The 19,552-nt window shown below is 44.1% G+C and overlaps 1 protein-coding gene across 1 annotated transcript in view; it reads right to left on the bottom strand.

The window, feature by feature from the left end:
* Positions 1-19,552, bottom strand: part of LOC308311482 (endonuclease V-like) — a 78,631-nt gene that overhangs the window by 710 nt on the left and 58,369 nt on the right. The gene's annotated exons all lie outside the window — the stretch shown is intronic.

The following is a 19,552-nucleotide window of genomic DNA, read 5'->3' on the forward strand; positions in this document are numbered from 1 at the left end:
TCTTGCTGACTGCATAACTCACTTGGTGATGTGTCATACTGTAGGTGCTGGTGTGAAATGCACTGCCTGTGTTCATGGAAGGGTGGATGTTTAAGGAAAAGGCCTAGTCATGTCTCCCATTTGAGTCATTATGTTCAAGGAAAGGCACCCTCAACTCAGCTAACACCTCTTTCCTAATCATTTGAGTTTTAATCATCCCGATAAGAGTGGGGATTTCTGCAACGTGGACCAAAATGGCCACCATGTGACTATGGTCAATAGCGTACATATTTGCATGTACCGATGGTTCACATGATATTGGCTACAGTGACATTAGTAAAATACTGAATGTTAATTTGACTTTGAGAGTTACTGTAAATCAACAACCTTTTCACATGTCTAAAGAATTACTCCAGCCAAGGGACCTCAACTCCTATAAATCTGGCACTGATGGTCGTTGTTGACTTTGAAGCACACTTTGAAACACACTTTCTTAGGTGATGGGTGATGCATGCATTACCACTGACCCAGACCCCAGGCTAGGTGATGGGGACCTGCATGCATTACCACTGACCCAGACCCCAGGCTAGCAAATTACAATATACACAGTACTTCTTACTTAGCGACAGAAAGATGTACGGACCTTTAGGTTAACGTGGCACATAACCTACTTGACTCCAAATATAAGGTATGTCCCTTTACCAGCTGAAAACAGCTAATTGTGATTCTTCCACACCATAGGCCGCATTCAACCATGTCATCCGAACAAACACAGTCAAAAGCACAGTTGTCTTGAAATAAAACCTGATAACAACATGATTGCTTAACAATCATGATTATATCAAAAAGTGACTACAACAACAACAAGAGAAGTGTTCTGCAGGTACTTGACAAATATTGCCTCAGACTACAGCTGGCAGATGATCCATTGTCAGATTAAAACAGCCTCTCATCACCACACACAACAGCCATGAATGGGGAGCAATCATGGCCTTACTACAATGCTGATACCTTGCCAGCAAGCCAGGCACAATGCCGCCGTAGGCGTCATATACATTTAGAAAGTGTTGCTGGGATTTGAGCAGATGCATTAATGTTCCAGACATTGTTTTGTGCAGTCTTCCAAGAGATCTCACCCATGCAAGGGACGATCCTAGGGCTTTCGTAATGTATTGTATATGTTGTATCTCCATTTTTTTAAATATATATATAATTGTATAATAAGTAAAAGCAGCTAAATGTTTTTTTTAATTGTTACACCCCAAACTGTGCAACATTCTAAATGAAATAGATTGAGTCAGAGAATAATTATATAATATTAAAAATAATATAATAATAATAAAACATTTTTTTTTGTCTTAGACAGTTGCATTATCTTATCAATATGCAGCAGTTCTATAAGTCTATTTTTGCTACTTTTGAACATTTTAGCCTATAATGAGTAATGACATGCACAACATAGGAACATCAGGTTGAAAGTTATTAACAAGAGCTTGTGAATAACATTGTATCCTTGTTTGGATGATAGGTTAGGACATAAAAGGTTTCCACCCCACAGCAACGATATGAAGTGTATTAAATATCATTGTTGTGTTTATTTGGATATGAGCTGACCACCAAAGTTTCTCAGATCAAAAAGAGGTTTGTGACACCAAAGTATATTTCACAGGTTTGAGCATTTATTTCCCATTCACCATGGTTTCTGATAAACAACATGGAAATGGAACAACTCAATATATGGCATTTAGATGATAAATAGAACATTCATATCAATTATACTATTGCAGAGTAATCAGCATACAGTATACTGTAGCAAACAAGCACAATTACAATCCAGTCAGGTCAATACAGAACACAATGAATACATTAGTCAAATACGTATGCTGCCTGGTTGGAGCTGTCTGGGTCTGGGCACACAAGATTCCATGCGCGGACAGAAGAAGCTGTCTTTTGCGTAATTTCCGGGTTTTTAGACAGCTGGTGGATGGAAAAGAAGCTCCACCCATGCGGCAGATTGCCACGTCGGCCAGATTCCCGAAAGCTTGCTCCAGCGGCATTCTGCCGCGTGGGTGGAGAGGGGGAGCTTCATTTCCATCCACCAGCTGTCTAAAAAAACGGAAATGACGCAAAAGACAGCTTAGTTGTCCGCGCATGGAAGTTCAAGTGTGCCCAGGCTGTCTGTGGACTGAGTGACTGATTATATAGGGACACACCCGGACTGTCATTGGTATCGTTGGTGGTGTGGTGATGGCAGACACCTGTGCACTGGGGAGTGAACCGTAGACCGAGAGTGGTCATGTAATTCCTCACTTAGGTTGTGAATTGTCCAAACCGAACACTACAGCATAGAGTAAATTCTTAATAAGGTGGTTAACCCATCTCTTATGGATCCAATTTGTATCATTAAAATTAAAATCCATCCATTACTTAAGCCTTTTACTTTATAGTCACCCCCACCCCATCATCGCTGAAGAATAGTCATAATGATTTACTCTAAGTTCTAAACAGCACAGTTGGTAACATATTTTGTAATTATATTCTACAGGTACAGATGATTGCATAATATTTTGCTGGCAAAGCAGCATTTTGTAGGACATCTCACCTGGCAAGATAATGAGAAGGTGCCCTACTTCACTTTAAAAAGACAAACCTTTTACTGTACATAAAAAAGTGCTTTTCAAACAGTTTTCATAATTATTCAAGAATCCTGCCAGTATCTGTCAAAGCCAAGGACCAATATTCATGTCATTATTTGACAGCTTTGTGCATTTAGTATTTAGAGTTTGATTATATAACAGTCTGGTGATTTATTTAAATATATTGAATGCAAGCTTTAGTATTGGTTAAGAGATATTTCAGTCTTAGAAACATTATGCACTGACCTTGGGACACAGCTTCTTTCGGGGCACATTGAGTCATTGATTGTTTGTTTGATTGATTGGTTGTTCTTCTATGCATAAGCACATACTGTACACCCGTACTGAACTGTAAACATATACTGAACTTATAAATATATACAAACGCTCAACAACCATCGGGTAATTTATAAACGCTTCATAGACAGTACAGCAATTGTATGTCTCTATTATTCAAATCGATTTAAGAAAAGAAAATGCCTTGATGCCAAGAATCAGGTGGCATTCATTTACTCAATAATTGTTCTGCGAGATACCAAAAGATGAAGCAATTATCATCAATGATTCGATTAGTAAAAATAAAATAAAAAGGCTACAAGATCACAATGGGCCACGCTGCAGTGCATTGTGATCACTGATCATCATGTAGATTGGCTATTTTTATTTATTTATATATATTTTTAATGGGGACAGTTAAGCAGCACATCTGACAAAAAAATATGTGCAAAATAAAATAAATAAAATAAAAGTAAAGGTCACTGAGGCAGAGGCACTGTCTGTAAATCCTGAAATCCACAGTCCGCTATATTTGGGTCACACCGAGCAGTCTAATCCAGGGAGGTACGAATATTGAAGTATTCTATAAATTCTATATATATAAATATATATATTCTTCGGAGGTTCCTCTGAGAGAGAATTTGATTTTTTCTAAGCTTAAGAAGTACATCACATCGTTGAGCCAGATTGAGTGAGATGGTGGATTTGGCAACTTTCAAGATAGTAATATTCTTCTTCTAGCTAACAGTGTTGCAAAAGCAATAATCTCTAATTTACTTGTTTGTCTGGCCAGAAACAGAGATAAAACATATCCCCACAGGCGTTAAAAATGGGTGGCCAAAGGTTAGGAATGTATCAAAAGCAAAGGCATGCCCCCCCCCCCAGCAAATTGAACCCTGGTTATTAGCAAAGATTTGAACATGCAACATCGCTGTAAAATGACACCCCCAGAGGGAGGCCACTTGAAATCGACACAATTCAGACAAGATCCATGTCGCCTACTGAAAGTATTATTATTTGTGTGTGTGTGTGTGTGTGTGTGTGTGTGTGTGTGTGTGTGTGTGTGTGTGTGTGTGTGTGTGTGCGTGCGTGCGTGTGTGTGTGTCATGTGTCGTGTGTGTGTGTGTGTGTGTGTGTGTGTGTGTGTGTGTGTGTGTGTGTGTGTGTGTGTGTGCGTGCGTGTGCGTGAGAGAGAGAGAGAGAGAGAGAGAGAGAGAGAGATTGAGTGGATAAAGAGATGACATCTCTTCCGTCTCATTAATTCATAAACTGTCCCCGGTGGCACTTGTTAGAGAGGAATAATTCGGGTGATTTCAGAGGAGCAGCCATGCCTCTTGTTGACACTGGGGTACACAATGCTATGGTAACACTATGCAGTATGCACCATAATGAGAGAGCTTGGGGGGGGGGTGGTACTCTGTCAAACCCATACAATGTGGGGAAAGTCCCCTCTGAAAGATTTGTTTCCCCCCTCAACCTCATAGACAACGCAAGGTCTTTTCATGTATTTCCTGCCTCTACAACAGCTTATTTTTGTAAAGACACCAAGCACCTAGATGGTTGGCGCACAGTTGATGTATGACAGTGTTGCACAGAAAAACCCTGAGTGTTATGCTTAATTTTTACAGCATTGCACGATGGTGTTGCTTGCCGAAAATAACTGATTCAACAGCAGTTCTTTTCAGCAAGTACTGTCGTCGTACTACTGAGTAAAAAACCTAGACTTCAGTTCAACTATGATTGTGTAAAAATGTACCCCATTCTTACACTATCAGTTAAATTAACACTCAGGAGTTTGCCGTGTGTGCAAACATCACCTCAGTCTTCACATACGCTCACTCTTCCTCCTGGCCTCTTCCCCCTCCCCATTCTCCCTGGGTGTGTGTGTTCCCAGGAGGCATTGATGTGAACCCTGTGGTATTTAACAAGCAGCAGAGCCTTCCAGGATGGAGGGGTTGGATAATGAGGCTGCTTGCAAAGTGTGAGAGCCAGGTGGAGGAGGCCCACAGCAGGAGGCTCCTCTGACAGTCCAGCCCTACTGCATGGCACAGTAAGACACTGACCGCAATGCTGGTGTCTTCAGGCAGAACTAAACAAGAGCCTGCCAAGGTCCTCGTGTAAAAGGCATGACCTCTCCCCTAAAATCAGCTCAGGTGTTGGTCGACACCAGTTGCATTGACCCAATTCTGTGGGGTAGTTTTCCCCACAATAGAACCCCTTCTTTAACATGTGCTTCTAAACATGTTGTAGCACCGCAATTTGCGTTGGCAATTTTGACAATTCAAACCCTTCTACTGTAAGCCTTTGAAGTGTGCGTGTGTTTGATCTGAATCCCTGCAGAGTTTAGAAGCCACAGTCTAGATGTGGTTTCTTTCGTATATAAAGAGCTCTCATTTCTATCCTGGTCCACTTGGGTGGTTCTGATCAGCTGCTGCCAGCTGTCTCCACTCAACACTGAATAGGCACGTCAGATCATGACCAGCTGTGTGCCTGATGACTGCACCTGAAGTGTCAATAGGTGATGTCATCCAAACACTATCTTTGAAAAAATAACCTTTATATGAATGCAGAATATGATGCTGATATTTTTCTGTTGAATGTATACAATGTAGAAGGTCAAGAGTCTGCAGCACAGTTTATATACTAAATGTAGATAATCAATTAATTTTAAACAAAGGTACAAACACAAAATAAAATTAGGCTGGGAAGCTGCAGATTCTCCGGTCCAATGCCATATGAAATCCCATGATGCCACTTCTTATCCGGTTTGATTTATTAATGAGCCTTATAGCCTTAACCTGCCACCACCTTGGGTGATCAAACTCAATCATCCATGAAATATGCATGACTGTCACATGATAACAGGATGTCAGGTTCAGGTATAGGAAGAAGGACGCACTGGAGAAAGTGAAGTTGAGAGAGGCTGCATCCTCATGGGTCGTGACCCAGTTGATAAGGGTGTCTGTGCCAGACATCGCTATGGATTGTGATCCGACTCAGCAGCCCCAGAGTGTAGACTAGATTGTGCAGCTGTAGCCTAAAGGCGAGTGCGGCGGTTGCTGTGAATGAAAAACACCCTTCTCTACCTCAAAAACAATCAAAGTGGCTTCATGCAAAACCCTCAGAACTCCGGTGGAGTGGTGCAGAGGCCCTCAGAGAGAGAGAAAGAGCAAACTCCTCTCCCAGGTGTGTGTTTTTGATCGACAGTGGAAGTGAAAGTTTCATAAAGTTGAATGTTGAATAACAAGCATGCATGCTCAAAAGATAATGCTTCCCAGGGTGGCGCAGTCGGTAGTGCCGTCTTCTCACAGCTAGAAGGTACCGGTTCGATTCCCGCCTGGGACGCTGCAGGAACTGCGGGCGTGATTTCTCCGCGTCATCAGTGCCCATACCCTAGGTGAGGTTGGTGAAAGAGCCTTTCTGTGTGGAGTTTGCATGTTCTCCCCATGTGCCCTAGGGTAGGTACTCTGACAAAAGACATGCAGTAATCCTGGTCTCTATACTGCCTCCCCCTGGTCAGCCATTGCGCCTGATGGAGGGGATAACGTGTTCTGTCCACACGCTAGGTGATAAGAAGCGGCCTGCTCACTCCTCATGCATTGAAGGAAGTATTCAGGGCTTTTGACCATAGACATATAAAGATAGACGAAGATTCCTTGCGAAGCCCTGCGGAAGCATGAGCGTGCGTCACAGAGCGCATGTTCGGGTCCCGCAAAAGATGCGCTGTGATTGGCAGCGTGATGTAGCGTGCCTTCCACACTTCCGGCGTACTTCCTCCCCCAGTGTAAATTGTTCCACCCCTCTTTCAAAACACATCGCTCCAGCGAACTGCAGTGGCCAATGAGGCATCTATTTTTTTAATATAGATATGCTATTGACCTTATATGCAAACCGCGGCCATCTTGCCAGCAAGGTGCTAACTAGATGCAATTCATCGAAACAGAAAAGTCTGATTGTATTAAACAACATCAAACCCGCCAACATTGTAGCTTGAATATTATCCTTATCTGCAAGTTAAGTGTTTGTTTCATAAAAATCCACTGTAGACTTGTTATGAGCTACTGCCTGTCAAGAGATTCCTTGCAGGTGATTTTTAGTATTGAAGTTTGGAAGCACTCATTTTTAGTAAAGCAACCTCCTGCATTATGTGCAAATTCAAAACAGGTGGTACGCAGGGCTGTTGAGTGATATCCAACGAGCACTCCCAAACTCTGACACTTAAATAACCTGCACAGAATTTCTTGACAGGAAGTAGCTCATAACATGTCTAAGGTGGATTTTTATGAAACAAAAACTTTACAGATTACAGAATTGTGTTGGTAAGTCAATGGGAAGTTGCACCTAGTTAGCACCTTGCTGGCAAGATGGCAGCGATGTGCATAAGGTCAATTCAGGGCTCTCCCCAGGCTGGCAGAGGGAGAGCGCCAAGGATTACAGTTTATAGGTATTTGGCACCGGGTGAAAAATGGGTTACAAAATCGTGGGATAAAATATTTTGAGAAAAAAAGAAAAGAAAATATGCTTCCCTAAATCCATACTAACATACGGCTATGGATTCATCTTCTTCCCATCTTGTACTCTCTTTTTAGGCTCATGATGGTTTTCACCATGCACACTTCTTTCACCAAATATCTTTCACAATACTATTATATATTATATTATATATTTTTTGTGGCCAAACTACGCAAGAATCGTCTTCATGCTGTTTTCACCATGGCACAGGCTTTCTTTCTCTCTCCGCTTTCTCTTCTACTTTCTCCCACCAGAAGAGATGAGAGGAGACAAGGAGGAGGAAAGTAGACAAGGAGAGGAGAGAAGGGGAGAGGAAATAGGATGTATGCATATAAGTTAAAACAGGACAAGAAAAGTGATCTACAAGACAGATTATATTAAAAAGATATCACACACCTGTGTGAAGTGAGGGGCGCTCTTATCATCGTACATCATCATGAATCATCTCATACTGGCCAAGCAGAATGCTTGTCATATTTAGCGGACATTTGACCTAATTTATCCTTTCATTGTCGATAGCAAATATGAGACGTGTGGGGACAAGATTATGCCAAATTTCCATTCATTGTCACTGGCATTTAATGTTTGTGTTGTGGACATTTTGTGGGGACAAAAGCTGTCTATAGGAAGGGCTAGCGCCCCTCAAAAATAAATCACACTTGTGTGAAGTGAGGGGCGCCCACTGTATTTATATCGGCCACATGATGTCTTATGTCAGTATTTAGTGCCCTAAACTATAACATTAAAGTCCATAGACTTGGCTGGCAAACTATTTACGTCATAAGTGCTCTAAACAAATTCCATAGACTTGGCTGCCATGACGTACTGTGATCTTCAAAAGCCATGCATTGGAGGGAAGCGCCCCTCAAAAAGAAAAGGATATACTAATATGTACAGTATAAAGGATATTTTACAGTGGGTTCCCAGATTGCACAGTGTACAGGTCATTTCACAGTGACCACTAAGGGAGCTGTATTGTAATGTGTAGGCCATCTACATGTCATAACTTAACCTGAGGGGTCTGTAGGAGGGAAATGAATGATCACAAAGTCAAGGTCACTGGTGCCAGCCAGCCGTTGACCTTATAGGTGAGTGCACAGTAACACTTCCCTCTGAGTTGTCATATAGTTCTAATGGCAGGGAGTGTCCCAGAAGACAGTCATATAGTTATAATGGCAGGGAGTGTCCCAGAAGACATTCATATAGTTATAATGGCAGGGAGTGTCCCAGAAGACATTCATATAGTTCTAATGGCAGGGAGTGTCCCAGAAGACAGACATATAGTTCTAATGGCAGGGAGTGTCCCAGAAGACATTCATATAGTTATAATGGCAGGGAGTGTCCCAGAAGACAGACATATAGTTCTAATGGCAGGGAGTGTCCCAGAAGACAGTCATATAGTTCTAATGGCAGGGAGTGTCCCAGAAGACAGACATATAGTTCTAATGGCAGGGAGTGTCCCAGAAGACAGTCATATAGTTCTAATGGCAGGGAGTGTCCCAGAAGACAGACATAGTTATAATGGCAGGGAGTGTCCCAGAAGACAGATGTAGAGGGTTGGAAATAGATTAACGAAAAACAGGTACCCCTATTTCTTTAAGTTTCTTTGAATTTAGTCATTCCTTTAATTGCACAGAAGATAACAGATATTTACATTGCCTTTGCATTGGTGATATAGTTTCAGTGTGGTTGCTGTTTCACACCCAGGCCGCTAGAGGGCGCCTGCGGTTTTGGGATCATTATATGCTACGTGCCTGCGGAGATTTCTCATAATAAATCCAGCAGTGAAAAGAGCGACATGTAAACAGAGCCTGTTGTCTTTTCTTATACATTCTACAGGTTAGTAAAACGAATATAATGATCAGGATATGAATGTTAAACATGTATGTGTTGTAAAGGGTTGAACTAAGTTCATGTATAGTCTCAAGAAAATACGTTTTGAGTATTGTACAACACTGGTTGGTGCTGCCTAGCTGCTGTGTAGCATACTAATGCTAACGTGTCCCATACTAATACTGTTGTTACTGTTAGCATATTGTCACATCTACACTAAAGTATAGATGGTGAAACATTATGAATAATAATACAGTCAGTAATGTATGTGTTTAGCAAGGTGTTTATTGTGAGATAACATGGAGATGATTGGTTATATAAGCACAAGGAAAATGACAGATGAGGCTTATTGCATAAAAGACAAATACTGTTTTCTTATTTGTATCTCTGTAATGCTGTGAGTATTCACGTGAATACAGTACAACAAAGTGCCTTTATGGAGAGAAAGCATATATTTTTGGTGATGTGTATTGTTGTTGGATAATACTGCACTGTGTTTAGTGGAAATACTGGGAAGGAATTTCTGTGTTTAAATGTGTTCAAATGGCCAAGCCATCAAGAAATTGAATATATGAAGTGATTGTTTGTCCTATCATTTTGATATTTGAAATGGAATAATAAATCCAGCAGTGAAAAGAGCGACATGTAAACAGAGCCTGTTGTCTTTTCTTATACATTCTACAGACTCTGGTTACCCGCCCTCTGACCCCTAGCAGAGGCGGGCAACAATTTGGGGGCTCGTCCGGGATTAGCGCCTCCTGGTGGACGTGTTAATCATCTCAGAACTACGGGATCATAGCCAGTGAAGTGAGCAACAGACTGCGATGACTGCTCTACGAGACCTACGATGGGAAATACAGCAACAGCTACACAAGCTGACCAGCTCTGGCAACACAGACATACTCTACAAGCTTGCAACAGCATGCGAGGGTCCGGCGGAGGAAGAGGTGCCAGGCAAGGAATCGACCGCAGTGGAACTCTTTGACTTCATTGTTGACTTTTTGAGAAGTAAACGAGTGGGAAGCCAAGAGGACCAAGGGATGGCCTGCCTGCTTGCCTTCCGTGACCTCACCTTTGACCTGCAAGCTCCACAGGCAGGGACAGTGGAGGTACATTCTCATGGTCATGCATCTGATAAGGGACAAGAGTCTGAAGAAGAGGACCCTGATTCGGTGCCAGAGACTGAGTCAGTAACGGTGGCACCAGTGCTGAGTAATACCACAACAGCAGTTGCTGATCAGGTAACCGGTTTGGTCAAATTATCTGATTTCGCAGCATTCCTGCCGCGCAGAGAGTATAAGATTCATGGTGGTCAAATTTCTGATTCTGATTCTGACTTGAGTTTTAACAATCTGTGTAAACAAATTGATGAAGGTCTTGCTGAAAGGTTCACAGAGGCGGAGATCATTAGAACAGTGCTAAAGATAATTAAGCCTGGTACCTTCAAAGACATGCTCATTACCAAAGATAGCCTGACTGTGGCTGAGCTAAAGCGTTTTCTCAGAGCACACCTTAGAGATAAAAGCAATGCCGAATTATTTCAGGAGCTCAGCAACGCAAAACAAAATGACAGAGAAAGCCCACAACAGTTTATGTACAGGTTAATGGGATTGAAACAACGCATACTGTTTGCGTCCAAACAAAGTGCAGGATTTCAGTATGACAGCAAACTAGTGCACAGTGTGTTCCTTCATTCCCTTTACCAGGGTATGAACGAGAAATACTCTTACATCAGACGGGATATCAAACCACACATCTCAAATATGAGTATTACTGACGACTTCTTCTTAGAAATTATAACTATGTCAGTGAGTGAGGAAACTGAGAGGCAAAGTCGTTTGGGTCACACACATAAACAAAAAGCAGTCAGTGTCAGTGCAGTACAGCAGGACAGGGAGAGACAGGATGACGTTCAGATGCAGGCAGAAGTCCAAGCTAATCGCACTGCCATACATGAGCTAACAGCACAGGTCTCATCTTTAGCCAAGAGTCTAGAGAAAGCTCTCACCCCTGCTGTAATGAGTGTAACCCCAGAAAACACCCCTGCCACCCTATCACACCCAAAACAATTCCCCAGGCCGGACAGTAAAGGCAAATGTCAGCAGTGTGTAGCACAAAGGAATGATAGCTGCAACCACTGTTTTCGATGTGGACAAGAGGGACACCGAGCGATTGGTTGCCTCCTGAAAAACAACCAGTCGGGAAACCGAACAAGGTCACTGGGGAGGGACCACCAGTGACCCTAGCTAGTATAGAGTCCCCCGTCACAGCAAACTTCTGGCCCAAAAATCAAACATTGTCATCTACCCAGTCACCCAACCTTCACGGTACAGCCAAAGGAAAACGTGTAGCCAAACTGATTGGTGGGAGATGTATGCTCAGCTGTTATTTAAATGGGGTCAAAGCTCAGATGTTACTGGACAGTGGAGCACAAGTCAGTATGGTGGGAAAGTCCTGGGTGGAAGAAGCCTTGCCTAATGTCAAACTCCAACCCCTTGAAAGCCTTCTGTCAGACAAACCACTCAAAATCACAGCCGCTAATGGGACAGCTGTACCATATGATGGGTGGATTGAGGTCCTTTTGGAGATCAAAAGTCAAACACACGGAAATGTCGCAATACATGTACCGATGCTTGTGAGTCAAAGTTGTGCTACTAACCCACTGCTAGGTTTTAATGTTATCGAGGAGATCATCATGGAGAATGAGGAACAGCCAAATAACATTGGTCTATTGGACTTACTATCGGAGGCCATGAGTATCCAGAGGCACACCGTCCAAACTCTCGTGTCTACCATTAACGACATGTCAATTGAGGAAGAACAAGTAAACCCTGTGTTGAAAGTAGGAAAGAGAGGGCTTACGGTCCAAAGGGGCCAAATCGGCGAGATAAAATGTCGCCTCCGAATATGGTCAGAGGGAGGGACTATGTTATTCGAGCCAACCCTGGAGAGCAGCTTACCAGAAGGGTTGGAGCTGTTTCCTGCCCTTGTTGACGTGTCGGCCAGTGCCTCAAAGATAGTGAGAATACCAATACAGAACTCCACACTGCATGACATCTTCTTGCCCCCCAAAACAGTTCTTGGTTTTATTGAAGAAATGAGAGACCTCAAACCGGTGACTATTGTCTCTGCTCCCCAGACACCAATCAATCAAGACAATGACACTCTCCTGTGCTCAACTCAAGTAAGTGCGGCCTCTGAGCATGAGGACACCCATGACAAATGGCACCCACCCGTAGGATTAGATCATCTTAGTGAGGGTGAACAGAAAGTCGCTCGCCAAATGCTCTACGAAGAATCTGATGTGTTTGCACAAGAAGAGGGCGACATTGGCTGTATCCCTGATTTAAGGCTGAAAGTCAACACGGTAGATGACAATCCAGTGCAGAGGAGTTACAACTCCATTCCAAAACCCTTATATAAGGAGGTCAAAGAGTATGTGCAAAATCTTCTGGTCAGAGGCTGGGTCCGGAAGTCAACATCTGCCAATTCCTCTCCTGTGGTTTGCGTGCGCAAGAAGGACCAGAGCCTGCGCCTGTGTGTTGACTTTCGCGAACTGAACCGTAAAACCGTACCGGATCGTCACCCCTTGCCACGAATTCAGGACCTATTGGACAGCTTAGGAGGCCATTCGTGGTTCTCCATCCTGGATCAAGGCAGTGCCTATCACCAGGGATTTGTGAGCGAAGAATCTAGACATCTCACTGCCTTTAGTACCCCCTGGGGGCTGTACGAATGGGTGCGAATACCCTTCGGGCTAACGAATGCACCTGCTGCATTCCAGCGTTGTATGGAGGGAGTGTTGGAGGGCCTTAGAGATGAGTGCTGTGTGCCGTACCTAGACGACGTCTTGTGCTACTCTAAAAGCTTTGATGAACATGTCAACCACCTCAGACAAGTACTCCGCCAGATGAGACAACATGGCATCAAGCTCCGTCCAGCAAAATGTGAACTGTTTAAGAGTAAAATCAGGTACATTGGGCGGATAGTGTCAGGGGAAGGGATAGAGATGGACCAGAAGGATGTGGAAGCTGTGATTGCCCTGAAGGAGAAGAAACCCCGCACCGTCGGAGAGCTCCGAACCCTACTAGGCTTCTTGAGTTATTATCGGTCCTTCATCCAAGACTTTTCACGACTGGCAAAACCCCTGTACGAACTTCTCCAGAGCCCAGTGGAGACCAGCAATACCAACAAGATCCAGAAAGGGAGGGGGAAAGGTCAGTTGAAGAAGGGCGACAAAGGTCAACTTCCCTCACGCACACCTATTACTTGGACTGCTGAACACCAGAATGTGGTATCAAGGTTTGTGGAGTTGCTGACCAACCCTCCCATCCTAGCTTACCCAAACTTTGACCTTCCGTTTGTTTTGCACACGGATGCCTCAAACGAAGGCCTAGGAGCAGTATTGTACCAACGCCAGGACAACAAACTACGTGTCATCGGGTACGGGTCCAGGACATTATCACCTGCAGAGAAAAATTATCACCTGCATTCCGGTAAACTTGAATTCCTTGCGCTCAAATGGGCCATCTGCGACAAATTCCGTGATTATTTGTATTACGCCCCAAGCTTCACGGTTTATACAGATAATAACCCTTTGACCTACGTCCTAAGTACTGCCAGGTTAAATGCTGTGGGACACAGGTGGGTTGGAGAGTTAGCTGACTTTCACTTTGACATCAAGTATAGGCCGGGGAAAATGAATGCGGATGCCGACATGTTGTCTAGGTACCCCGTGAGCCTGCACTATCAAATGGAGGAGCATACAGAGACAGTGTCACCGGAGGTGGTGTCGGCAGTGTGGCAAGGAAGTAATGCTGTCCAAGACAATGATATCCCCTGGGTGGCTGCACTGCAACTTAATTGTGAAGAGGAGAATGCTGTGTCAACAGCTAGCATCTCTAGTGTAACTCCAAAAGACATCAGAGCTGCACAACAAGCAGACCCAGCAATCAAAGAAGTTGTGTCCTTGAAACTCAGAGCTTGGACCCCCAATGAAAAAGAGAAAAGAAACATGGGGAAACAGACGAGACGACTGCTATGTGAGTGGAACAAGCTAGAGGTGAATGAGGGGTTACTCTACCGGAAAACCAACCAACACAGACAACTGGTCCTCCCTGAAAAGCTAAAACCTGTCGTGTTGAAGAGCTTGCACAATGACATGGGGCATGTGGGTGCTGAGAAGGTGATACATCTTGCCCGTGAAAGGTTTTATTGGCCCTATATGCAGCAAGACATTGAGGACTATGTGACAAAGAAATGTGCTTGCATCAAACAAAAACGGCCCAATGTTCCACAGAGAGCCCCGATGGGATCCATCACAACTAGTGCCCCGTTTGAGCTAGTCTCTATTGACTATTTACATCTGGAAGCCAGCAAGGGAGGATTTGAGTACATCCTCGTCATTGTCGACCATTTCACACGCTTTGCTCAGGCGTATCCAACGAGGAACAAATCGGGTAAAACAGCAGCTGAAAAGATATTTCAGGACTTTATCCCTCGTTTTGGGTACCCGGAGAAGCTCCATCATGATCAAGGTCGTGAGTTTGAGAATAACCTGTTCCAGAGACTGCAGCAGCTGGCAGGAATTGCCCATTCACGGACTACTCCTTATCATCCACAGTGCAACCCAGTGGAAAGACTAAATCGCACACTTCTCCAAATGCTACGCACTCTACAGGAGGAAAAGAAGAGTGATTGGAAAGAACATCTGCCTCACATCGTGCACGCTTATAACTGCACGAGGCATGACGCGACAGGATACTCCCCGTTCTTCCTCTTGTATGGCAGGACTCCACGGTTACCAATTGACTTGATCTTTAACTCCAAGGAAGAGACTGAGGTACGAAACCCTCAGACCTTTGCACACCAGTGGGCAGAAAGGATGCGAGCAGCCTACCAAATCGCTTCTGACAACAGTCAGAAATCTTCAGCGAAAGGCAAGAAATTGTATGATCGAGGTGTGAGAGGTGTGACTCTTCAACCAGGTGACAGAGTACTGGTGAGAAATCTCTCGGAGAGAGGAGGCCCAGGTAAACTACGTGCCTATTGGGAAAAAGTCGTACATCACGTGGTGGAAAGAGTGGGAGATGGGCCAGTCTATAAAGTACAAACAGAGCGAGGTGACAAGGCCCTGCGTGTGCTTCACAGAAACCTGCTGCTCCCGGTAAATGACCTACCTCTTGACGAAGAGTTCCCTGTGGAAGGAAAGACAAGACAAAAAAACACGAGACCACCGGAAAAAGAGATAGACAGATCGGTACCAGATAGCTCTGATGAGGAAGAAGAGTACACTTACCGTCATGACCTCCGGAGCAGCATCCCATGCTTTAGACTTGTACAACCTCAACAACAAGCACCTGTCATGTCACAGCAAAATCGTCAGGTGCAGCCTGGGCTCCGTGCCACAGCCAGAGAATTCTCACCTGTCAGACAAGTAGCTGAGAGAGCACCGGACAGGGAGGAGGCTCCAGAGAGGCCCGAGCTAATTGAGGGAGAGCCTGATCAAGTGGAGGAGATGGACGACGTTGACGGAGAAGGAGAGGACGTGAGAAGGTCCGAACGCAGAGGGAGACCGACAGAAAGACTCACATATGACACTCTCGGTCAACCATCGTACCGACATTGGGGTGCAGATGTGAACACCCTGTTTCCAATCCAACCCCCAGCAGTAGCGCCACACTTTGCACCATTCCCCTACCCAGTTCAGCCCCAGTCTTACTGTTACAATTGTTACACTTTTGTACATTAGATGCGAACACGGTAAAATAGCAAACGTCAGGAGACATTCTTTTAAGTGGGGGAGAGTGTAGAGGGTTGGAAATAGATTAACGAAAAACAGGTACCCCTATTTCTTTAAGTTTCTTTGAATTTAGTCATTCCTTTAATTGCACAGAAGATAACAGATATTTACATTGCCTTTGCATTGGTGATATAGTTTCAGTGTGGTTGCTGTTTCACACCCAGGCCGCTAGAGGGCGCCTGCGGTTTTGGGATCATTATATGCTACGTGCCTGCGGAGATTTCTCATAATAAATCCAGCAGTGAAAAGAGCGACATGTAAACAGAGCCTGTTGTCTTTTCTTATACATTCTACAGGTTAGTAAAACGAATATAATGATCAGGATATGAATGTTAAACATGTATGTGTTGTAAAGGGTTGAACTAAGTTCATGTATAGTCTCAAGAAAATACGTTTTGAGTATTGTACAACACTGGTTGGTGCTGCCTAGCTGCTGTGTAGCATACTAATGCTAACGTGTCCCATACTAATACTGTTGTTACTGTTAGCATATTGTCACATCTACACTAAAGTATAGATGGTGAAACATTATGAATAATAATACAGTCAGTAATGTATGTGTTTAGCAAGGTGTTTATTGTGAGATAACATGGAGATGATTGGTTATATAAGCACAAGGAAAATGACAGATGAGGCTTATTGCATAAAAGACAAATACTGTTTTCTTATTTGTATCTCTGTAATGCTGTGAGTATTCACGTGAATACAGTACAACAAAGTGCCTTTATGGAGAGAAAGCATATATTTTTGGTGATGTGTATTGTTGTTGGATAATACTGCACTGTGTTTAGTGGAAATACTGGGAAGGAATTTCTGTGTTTAAATGTGTTCAAATGGCCAAGCCATCAAGAAATTGAATATATGAAGTGATTGTTTGTCCTATCATTTTGATATTTGAAATGGAATAATAAATCCAGCAGTGAAAAGAGCGACATGTAAACAGAGCCTGTTGTCTTTTCTTATACATTCTACAGACTCTGGTTACCCGCCCTCTGACCCCTAGCAGAGGCGGGCAACACAGACATATAGTTCTAATGGCAGGGAGTGTCCCAGAAGACAGACATATAGTTCTAATGGCAGGGAGTGTCCCAGAAGACAGTCATATAGTTCTAATGGCAGGGAGTGTCCCAGAAGACAGACATAGTTATAATGGCAGGGAGTGTCCCAGAAGACAGACATATAGTTCTAATGGCAGGGAGTGTCCCAGAAGACAGACATATAGTTCTAATGGCAGGGAGTGTCCCAGAAGACAGTCATATAGTTCTAATGGCAGGGAGTGTCCCAGAAGACAGACATAGTTATAATGGCAGGGAGTGTCCCAGAAGACAGCAAGGGTGGAAAAGAACCAAGAAAAGGAGAGACAGAGAAGAAGGGATGGAGGGAGGATGAGATGCGGGGTGATACCAGTGAAGTAAAGTGTGAGAGTGTGTGCGCGTGTGTGCGTGAGAGAGAGAGAGAGAAGACTAAAAAGGTGTGCACAGCTAAGCCCAGCGGGATAAGCACATCACAGTGGAGCAGAATGAAGAAAATGCAGCCGGTGGGTACACATACATATTCCATCTCCAACTCACAAAGCTGCCTTTCTCAGGGAATACCGATGTTTCTGCACCCTCCCTCCCTCTGCCGCTATACCACTCTCTCTCCCTCTCTACATCTCTCTGCCTCTATACCACTCTCTCTCTCTCCCTCCCTCTGCCTCTATACCACTCTCTCTCCCTCTCTACATCTCTGTGCCTCTATACCACTCTCTCTCTCCCTCTCTCTGCCTCTATACCACTCTCTCTCTCCCTCTCTGCCTCTATACCACTCTCTCTCTCTCTCTCCCTCTCTCTGCCTCTATACCACTCTCTCTCCCTCTCTACCTCTATACCACTCTCTCTCTCCATCCCTACATCTCTCTACCTCTATACCACTCTCTCTCTCTCTCCCTCTCTCTGCCTCTATACCACTCTCTCTCCCTCTACATCTCTCTACCTCTATACCACTCTCTCTCCCTCTCTACCTCTATACCACTCTCTCTCCCTCTCTACATCTCTCTACCTCTATACCACTCTCTCTCTCTCCCTCTCTCTGCCTCTATACCACTCTCTCTCCATCCCTACATCTCTCTGCCTCTATACCACTCTCTCTCTCTCCCTCTCTACCTCTCTACCACTCTCTCTCTCTCCCTCTCTCTACCTCTATACCACTCTCTCTCTCCATCCCTACATCTCTCTGCCTCTATACCACTCTCTCTCTCTCCCTCTCTCTGCCTCTATACCACTCTCTCTCCCTCTATACCACTCTCTCTCTCCCTCCCTCTGTCTCTCTGCCTCTATACCACTCTCTCTCTCCCTCTCTACATCTCACTTTCCATCCCTCTTGCTCGCTTTCTTCCTTGCTCTATCTTTCCTATCATTTTCTCTCCAACTCCCGGCCTACAGTCCCTATACTCCCTCCCTCTCTTTAACTCCACACTTCTCTCTCCCCCTCTCTCTCTCTAACAGAGCGCCGCAATAGCAGTATGAATAATTGAACAAGCCCAAGTCAGGATTGAGAATTTCTTGTTGCGGGGGTCTGCCAGTGCGTCAGCAACTGCTTTTTTCCCCACCCATGACTGAAAAACAAGGGCATACACACACTCACACTCACACACACACACACACACACGCACACGCACACGCACACGCACACGCACACGCACACGCACACGCACACGCACACGCACACGCACACGCACACACACACACACACACACACACACACACACACACACACACACACACACACACACACACACACACACACACACACACACACGATCTTGCAATTCTATTCTGAACAGGCTGGTCAAATATTACAATCTGTTTAGTGTTAATACACTGTTTTGGACTAATCTATGTACATACTGTACATACAGTATCGTGCATATATAGGGCCATATAGATGCCATTTGGGATTCAACGTGATCTCTGTGGAGAGAGAGAGGGAAAGTACTTGCAGATGCATTCCACTGGAGTATGCCTGCTTATTATTAGAATATCCCAGTGGAGAAGACTTTGGAAAAAACTAAAACTAAAATAAACCCACACAAAACAACTCGCGGCAGACACAATCATAATGTGGAAGAAATAAAGTTAGAAATGTACTGCAATGTGTCTGTGTGAGACAGAAAGATAGACAGACAGACAGATGAATAAAGACAGACACAATGTGTCTGTGTGAGACAGAAAGATAGACAGACAGACGGATGGATGAATAAAGACAGACACAATGTGTCTGTGTGAGACAGAAAGACAGACAGACAGATGGATGAATAAAGACAGACACAATGTGTCTGTGTGAGACAGAAAGACAGACAGACAGATGGATGAATAAAGACAGACACAATGTGTCTGTGTGAGACAGAAAGATAGACAGACAGACGGATGGATGAATAAAGACAGACACAATGTGTCTGTGTGAGACAGAAAGACAGACAGACAGATGGATGAATAAAGACAGACACAATGTGTCTGTGTGAGACAGAAAGACA

The sequence above is a fragment of the Protomyctophum bolini genome (assembly GCF_963924005.1).
Source record: "Protomyctophum bolini genome assembly, chromosome: 3".
Taxonomy (NCBI): Eukaryota; Metazoa; Chordata; class Actinopteri; order Myctophiformes; family Myctophidae; genus Protomyctophum; species Protomyctophum bolini.